We start from the raw sequence: 8,589 nt of genomic DNA on the forward strand, positions 1-8,589 counted from the left end.
TAAAAAACTAAAAAATAAGGGATTGTAAACTGACAAGTTCCTTGCAATCTGTGAGGTCAACCAAGGGTTGCCTTGCCTAAAAAACAAAGTAAAAAAAAAAAAAACCGCACAGATTCTGCATATATTTAACTGCTTCATAAGTCTGATTATGACTATATATTATTTTTACTATAAAATAATACCAATTTGTGAAGAAGAGGACTTCACTGTATACACCCATTTCACACACATAAATATTGTTTGATCCACCAAAAATAAATATTAGTGAGACATGGATGCTCCAAGCACTTCTAAGAAAAATAAAAGGCAACTATTGACTGCAGAGGATCTTTTTGTTACATGTAGTGGATGGATCAGTGTATGTGTCTGTGTCTCCCAGCAAATTGCTTTGTATATAGGAAGTGCTCAAGTAATGTGCCTGTTATTTCACCTTCAGTCAGGGCACTTTCTACGGAACTTGTTTCTAAGAGCCATCCATACTAAGAAAAGGATGCCCTAAAAGCAACCATGGGCTCTTTTCAGGGAAAGCTGTTTTCCCAGAGGTAGAGGGAAGATGAAGAAGGACAACATAAAAACAGAAGTGTGGAAGCTCTATTGCTCATGGCCAAGTAGCCCCATTCCTAGGGGCTCTCTTAGCCCCGTCAGATACACATCAAAATGGAGAACTCAAAAGAGGTGCTGGGCAGCAATTTCTGTCTCTATCTCACCTACGACAGCAATAAGAACATTAAGGAAGGAACAGTGGGTTCTATGAATCCATTGCAAGGCCTTGGCCAAGCCACCGCATTTTTCTGGGCCTCACTTTCCTCACCTGAAAACAAGAAAAATACCAGGGGGTGTCTCTAAGAGCTCTTCTGATTTAAAAAGAATCCTGATTCTGCGATTATACATAGTTCTATAACATCCCTTCATACATTGCAGACTTAAAGGGAAAAATATAAATCTTCTAAGCATCTTTGCTTCATTTCCACTTCCTACCTTATCCTCGATACATACACCAGGACTTTCTTTTGACTAGCACAGGAAGAAAGGGCTTCCAGGAGGGACCTTGTTTCAGGGTAGCAGAAGCAGGACTATCTTTTCACTAACTCTTTACCGGAAGAGTCCTAAACTGAGAAACAGAGTTTGTGTGTCAACGGCAGAGTAAACAACTTTTCTGAGGGTTTTGTTATTATCTTACTATTTATATATTTATTTAGTCTGGTGGGTGCCTAAGGACCAAAAAGACAGTGAAAAAATAGTTTCAGACCTGCCCCACCCCCCATACTCTCTCTGAGTTGGATCTCAGAAGAGGTGACACAGTCCAAGTGTTTTGTCAACTGAAAGGACCCTCCAACACATCACTTCAATCTTTCACATCTGGGTTCAAAAAAACTCTTATTTAGTTTTGTCATGTGGAGCTTTCTGTTTCTGGCTTGCCAAGTACAAGTCACGAATGCTCTCTGATTTCTTGGCTGTCCCTCTCTGGCCCTGGAGGGGATGCCTGATTGGAGACAGGGGTGGCAGGGTGGAACCGGGGCGGCGGGGGGTGGGGGGGCATAAAGCCTCCTTTGCTCTCCAGTGGGAACAGCTCTACTGTTTGCCCTGTGGTTGTTCCCGTCATCACCCCTGAAAGGACAGCGATGCCAGGCTCTGGCCTATTAAATCCCACTGCAGCCAGCCCTCTCATAAATAACCAGTTGTCAGAGAGTTTAAAGGAAATCCTCTAGAAATCATAAATCTTTGCTGCTCCCTCCTGCATCCTCTTCCTCATTTCCATCACAATATCACTCCAGAGGGATTTGAGACCAAAGCATAAGCTTCACAGGGCAGATTGGTAGGTCACTAGAGAAAGAGAGGGGTGGGGGAGGAGAACAGAACTGGGACAATTGGTCTTAGGGAAGCATCTGCTGGGCCTTGGCGAGGGGGAAAGGGAAGATAGCCCAGGGCCACCTGGAGGAAAGAGGGCATAAGAAAGAGAACTGGATAGTAGAGGTTCCTGGAAGAGCAGCAGGTGAACGGGTGGTCCCACCTTCTGCTCTTCGGGTGAATTCAAGCACCATGTAGCAGGCTTTCAGAGTCAGCTAGCCTCCTGTCTGGGCAGATCAGCAGGTAAAGGGGCAGTGTCCTGTACTGGGAGGAAAATTTTTCCTCTACAAACTTAGGTCCAAAAAGTAACCAAGTTTATTCATATGCATATGAGAGCATTTAGTAACTGCTCTAGTAGCTAGAGGTAAGGGTTTCAAGCCAGCTCAATAAGAGGGGAGAGTGGGGCTTCAAAGAATGGAAGGATCTAATGAGACTTGTTCACACAATTTTTTTTGAAAAGTCAGATGTGTACAAGAACGAGCTTCCTGTACTGGAGATCTCTCCAGAGGTGGGGGTTGTGGCAGCTGACTCTCCTAAAGTTCTGCTTCATTCAAATACAGGAAGTTCAGATAAGGGTTCTTTCTGCATCTACTGTAGCTCAAATGTTTTCACTTTGAAATGAAAATCATCTTGGAGGGTCTTTTCAGCCCCTTCATCTGCACTCACCTGACACAATGTTCACAATGAATGTGTTAAAATCTTACATCCTCTAGGGAATTTTCCTGGACTAACTCCAACATAAGATGTGGATCTTGCCTCTTCCATGAGTCCTTTTGACTAGAGGCTTTCTGGGAACGGCCTATTTCTCCTCCTTGGATGTCTCTCCTCAATTGCTGGAAAAGGTTTCTACCCTCAGAAGAGAGTAACGATCAGTAGTCTTACATAATTCTTACTTCTTCCAACTAAACAGGAGCAGCTACATTTCGGTGGTATCAAGTCAAGCATCTGGAAAATTCTCAAGAACGAAGAGGTTTGGACATAAGCAACAAGAATCCTTGGCTCAGTCCATAAGGGAGTGCCCCCAAATCCTATGGTTCAGGAACCTAATCCTTTGTTTAACCATTCACCCATTTTAACCTTGGCTGTCAATCCTTTGCAGGTAGGAGTCTGGGCTTAGACAAATAGAAAGGGAAGGAAACCACAATTATTTGAATCCAGTCACTACTCCGATCCCCCCACCTCTCTGAGAAGTGTGGAGAGTTGCTGTGAGAAGCCAAGACCCTCAGGTCTGGGCAGCCCTCTCTTATTAGCCAGTTCAGTGGATGAGCCACAACCCCCCACACTCTGGGGAGCTGTCCTAATTTGATAAGGTTTGTGATACCCATTTTACTGTTAAGCTAAGCCTCAGAGAGGTCATGTCAACTGCCGGAAGTTACCCAGGTAATGATATGCCTGAGATCTTGCCTCGGCTCTCAATCCAATGTTCTCTGCTCGCACCTCCTGCTCTTGGTTTTGGATATTTACCTTCCACAGAGGGCCTAAGTACCAGGTGCCCCGCGCCCAGGTGGAGCGCGGAAGCCAAACTGTTCCCACCTGCGTCCGCAAACCGTGCCCCGACGGCGCGGACTGGGGTGGAAGCAGGCGGGGGCGCGGGGCGGGGTGGGACCCGCGGAGCGCGAGCGGTAGTCGGGCCCAGCGCGCGGGGAGCGCCGCCCAGCGTCCTTCGCGTCTCCCGGGACAACCTCCAGCGCTTCCCTCTCAGAGCTCAGGGGCGGTTAATTGGAATCGGGGTGGGGGGGGGGCAATGGCAACCCACCGCCGGGGCCAATCGAAGGCTTAGAAAGCCCTATATGCAAATATAAGGGTCTCGAGGACCCTAAGGTAGGAAGAGCGCGGGTTGAGGTTAGGGGTTGTAAGACAGCCAATGGGAGCGTGTCTCCATCTTTCCTGGCGGGGGCCCGTAAGTATGGTTGCTAGAGAGACGGGCAGCGGAGCCGGAGCGAGACTGGGGAGTAGGAATCGCGGTAAGACCTTCCCAAAGTCCAGTGTTGGCCCTCGGATCGCGACCTTCTAGTGCCTCTTTACTGAAAAGCTGGTTCTACACGCCCCCAATGTCTCCCAGGGTGCCTAGTTCCCCAGGACTACCCCTCTGCCCTTCCTGGTGGCGTTCTAAAGGTCAAAGCCCCTTACCCTCACTGCCCCTGGTCCGCCTCCGCTCCGTGGCCTGTCTCTCTTAGCCGGTCTCGGTAACCCTCGTCCTCTTCCCCACCCCATACTCGAGCTCACCGCTAAAATACCCACAACTCCCTTTTCCCAACCTGAAGACCCCGATGCCAGGACCTTGCCCATACACCGACCCTTCTTGTCCCAGCTCCATAACCCCTCCTGCGCCCACTTCTCTCTGGAACCTGGGCTCCCTCCTGCGGCACCCTCACTTCCTGCCCTCCCTCGATTTCCCAAACCTGGTGCCCCCTTGGATACCGAAGATCTCTGAGAATCACACAGCTCTCTCCTCCTCCTGCTTCTCCATCATTGTATCCTTCTCTGGATCACCTTTCTTCCTTTGTCTGGAGAAACCTTCCAGAAAGACACTTGTTTCTTTTTTTGTTTGTTTTTGTTTGTTTTTGTTTTTTTCACGGCTAGCCCAGCCCTCTGTAAATGTCCCTGCTCCCTTTCTCCCTCTTCTTTCACTTCCAGTTATTTCTCACTCTCCTGAAGGAAAACTCTTCTAGCCTTGAGGAAAGTTCTCCTTTGGTATCTGAGCCCTAGGAAGAATGTACCTTACATTTGGGGATGACGTGGGAAGGGAGTTAACATTTACTAAGCATCAGTATGTGGCAGGTACTTCAATAAATTATTTAAAACGTACAACAGCCCTACCATTATATTTTCATCTTACAAAATAGCCCTTATTTTGAACCAAGCACTGCATTAAGAGCATTAGAAATATTAACTCATTTAATTTTTTTCTTTTAATTTTTAAAACAACCCCGAGAGATGAATATTATTATCCTCATTTTATTTATAAGGAAACTGAAGTACAAAGAGGATCAGTTTATCACCCACAGACACCCTTCTAGTAGGTGGTAAGGCTGGGTTGGATCCCGGTCTGTCTGTCTTTGCTAGCAATGCACATGTTGTGGAGAAAATGGCTGGGCATGAGCTTGCCCTGAAAATTGTTTCTTCCAATTGAGGAATTGTGGAATTCCTCAATTTCTAGCCAAATAAAAGACGGCATCTGAGTCAGCAAGATTCTTATTCTCAGTGAATGTGGCCAGTGATCCTCAGCACTTCTTTTATTTTTTAAAATTAATTAATTTTTAAATTACAGTTGACATACACTATTATATTATTAGTTTCAACATAGTGATTCAACATTTATATAACTTCAGTGATCGCTGTGATAAGTCTAGTAACCATCAGCTACATACAAAGTTATTACGATATTATTGATTATATTCCTTATGCTCTACATTATTCTCAGCACTTATTGGCAAAGCCCTTGAGCAGTTGAGTGTCCCCATCCCTACCATGTTAGCCCATGTTTTGCTTCTGACCACTTCAGGCTCTGTGCTGAAATTCAAAAAGTGTCTAGAATTAAAAGCCAAAAAGCCATAAAAGGCATCTTACTTTATCCTGCCTGCATCAAAGCTCAAAACACTTTTCTAGATATGAGACTTTTAATCTTCTTGGTGATCCTCTAATCACAGAGAAAATAGGGAATGAAGGAGGAGATAATTGCAGTAATCCCCTCTTATCCACAAGGGATATGTTCCAAGACCCCCAGTGGATGCCTGAAACTACGGATAGCACTGAACCCTATATGTACTGTTTTTTCATATACATACCTATGATAAAGTTTAATTTATAAATTAGGCACAGTAAGAGATTAACAACAACTAATGATAAAATAGAATAATTATAACAGTCTACGGCCATGCTACCCTGAACAAGCCCGATCCTGTCTGATCTTGGAAGCTAAGCAGGGTCGGGCCTGGTTAGTACTTGGATGGGAGACCACCTAGGAAGACCAAGTGCTGTAGGCGTAAAAAATTTAAAAAATAAGGGATTGTAAGCTGACAAGTTCCTTGCAATCTGTGAGGTCAACCAAGGGTTGCCTCATCTAAAAAAAAGAAAAATAATTATTATAACAATATACTGTAATAAAAGTTATATGAATGTGGTCTATCAAAGTATCTTATTGTACTGTACTCACCCTTCTTGTGATAATGTGAGATGATAAAATACCTATGAGAAGAGATGAAGCAAGTTGAATGACAGGCACTGTAATGTAGCATTAGGCTACTATTAACCTTCTGATGATAAGTTACAAAGAAGATTATCTGCTTCAGGTGATCCTGGATCATTGAGCATTGACAATGTCAATGGATGGATGTCAGGAGCAGATGATGTTGATTGCTGGAGAAATTTAATATTTTCGGATTTCAGTTGACCACGGAAAGCAAAATCACAAATGATAGAGGACCTATGTATTTGGCTTCTTAGTATATACTATGTCAAATAGGTAAAACTGAAAGCAAGGCTATAAATAGGCCTCTTTCTTACCTCCACATCTCCCTCTCCCACATCCACTTCATACTTTTCCAGGAGCTATCCACTGGAAGCCTTCAGAGGGATGCTTTTAGTATGGGAATGAGAACCAAAAGATACAAAAGGGAAAGGGTTTAAGGAAAACCTATTATTTGGAGGAAGGGAAGGAAGTCACAGGCAAACACTGTAGGAGAGCTCTTCAATGCCATACGTATTCCTGCAGACTCAAAGAAGAGTTTAGGCTGTGAAGGTGAGGATGAAAAAACTTGGCTGAAACTTGAAACATGTTCTCCTATTGTTCTTAATAAAATAATTCTTTCCTCCCATTTACAAGAACACCTATATTAATTCAGCCTTGCAAAAGAAAGCACTAAATATTTCTACCTTTCTGCAATATCCCTAGGGGCAAGAAGAGTAGTCAACTTGTATAGTTGTTCAGAAGCAGAAATGAGACATGGTGCCTCTTTACATTTTCCAAATAACCTTTGGGTGTGCAGGTAGCCATCCTAGTGCTCATTCCCTCCCCCTGGTGGCCAATAAACGTCATTTTCATGCTGTCTAACCAGGATTTGGTTGGTAGCCTTTCTCAGGCTTTGAAGCCAAGATCAAAAACTCTATTCTAAAATGTAAGGAAATGTCAGGTTTTTTTTTTTTTCACTGTCTTAACTGTCCTATTTGGAAAGGTGAACTGAACGTGTCTTGTGTCATTAAGAAAAACTGGAGATGGTATTTGCCATGTTTGCTACATTGGTAGCCCAACACAATCTTCTTTTTAAAATGCCCCAAAGCATTTAATCCATATTGCCTGCCCACTAACCTGGCATAATGAAAAAATATGTTGAGAGGCAGGAAACCGGGGCTTCTGTCTTGGCTCCACTAACTTGCTCCCCGGCTTTGTGTAAGTTAAAACCTCTGAAAAGCAAACAGGTTGAACAAGACACTCTCCAAGGTCCTCTCAGCTGTAATATTCAGGAATTCCAAAAGTGCTTAGAAAATGTTCTAATTACACCACAAATAAGAGCCCTGGTACAGTGTGGATGTTGTTGAAAAGAAGGGAAAGAAACAGTGAAAATAAAGACAAAGTAGAAATAATAGAGCTGTTCCCAAGTTATAGCAAATTTGAGAGATCCAAGCCCTTGTTGGAGGTGGGAATTTAGAAGCAATTGGCTTTAAGGAAAATCATGTGGGATCAACTGATTCTTAAGGGACGAAAGTCACCAAGACTGCTGCTGGCAGCTAGGAGATCAGTTGTTTCACTTTATGGTCATGCCATTTATGGGTGATCAGTAGAGAGGGAAAGGCAATGGGTGGAATGTGGAGGAGAGACAGGCTGTGGGGTCAGACATACATGGCTTTTAATCCCAGCTCTGCCCCTTACCTTACCCTCTCCATGCCTTAGTCTTCTCATCTGTAATACACTGAAAATAATGTCCGTGATATGATATTATAAGGATGAGACTGTGTATATAAAATGCTTTCCTAAAATGCCTGTTACTTGTCAAGGAGGTTGTAAATAGTAGCTACTTCCATAAATGAATGAAACTAAGTGTTTTAAGTGTCTACTATATGAAAAGACCCAAGGTTGATGTTTTAAAATTTTTATGTATTTCATGCTCACAGCAATGCTCCTATTATGCAGATGAGGAAAATGATTCTTAGAAAGGCAAACGGTTCATGCATTTATTCATTCTTCCAGTCAGTTCCAGAAGCATATGAATCTCTGCTATGTGCCAGACACCATGGCAGGAGCTGAGAATTCACAGACATATTCTCTCCTATCAGGGAGTTTAGACCAGGGCCTCAAAGCTGATAACGATAGATAGCATTTGGTGAGATCTACTATGTGTCAGGCACTGTTCTAAACACATTGTATTGACTCAGGTGAATGAATTCATTTAATTCCCATAACTGGGACAAACCATTTTACAGATGAGGAAATTAAGGCAAAAATAGTCACATGTGACAATGATGTCTGCCATCTTGCACCTGTCTCAGATGCCATCCAAGTGGCTCTCGTGTCACAGGAGCCTAGAATGTAGAGAAAGACAGGCAAGAATCCCATCCTGAACCAGTTTCTTTAAAAGTACATGGGCTCAGTTCCTTGCTGTGTGTGCCTGAGGCCCTCTCTTGCAAGAGGAATTTGACACTTTTTTTGTTGTTATTGTTGTTCTTCTCTTTGACACAGGCAAATATAAGCAGCCATGACTTGTTCTTACTACTTGGGCAAGGACTCAAAAAAGGGCAAAGACA

General features: G+C 43.6%; 1 pseudogene; it reads left to right on the forward strand.

Moving 5' to 3' along the window:
• The first annotated feature begins 5,715 nt into the window (after positions 1–5,715).
• On the forward strand, positions 5,716–5,834 carry LOC111732747 (annotated as a pseudogene).
• Positions 5,835–8,589: the final 2,755 nt, after the last annotated feature.

The sequence above is a fragment of the Pteropus vampyrus genome, unplaced genomic scaffold, assembly GCF_000151845.1.
Source record: "Pteropus vampyrus isolate Shadow unplaced genomic scaffold, Pvam_2.0 Scaffold486, whole genome shotgun sequence".
In the NCBI taxonomy this organism is placed as follows: Eukaryota; Metazoa; Chordata; class Mammalia; order Chiroptera; family Pteropodidae; genus Pteropus; species Pteropus vampyrus.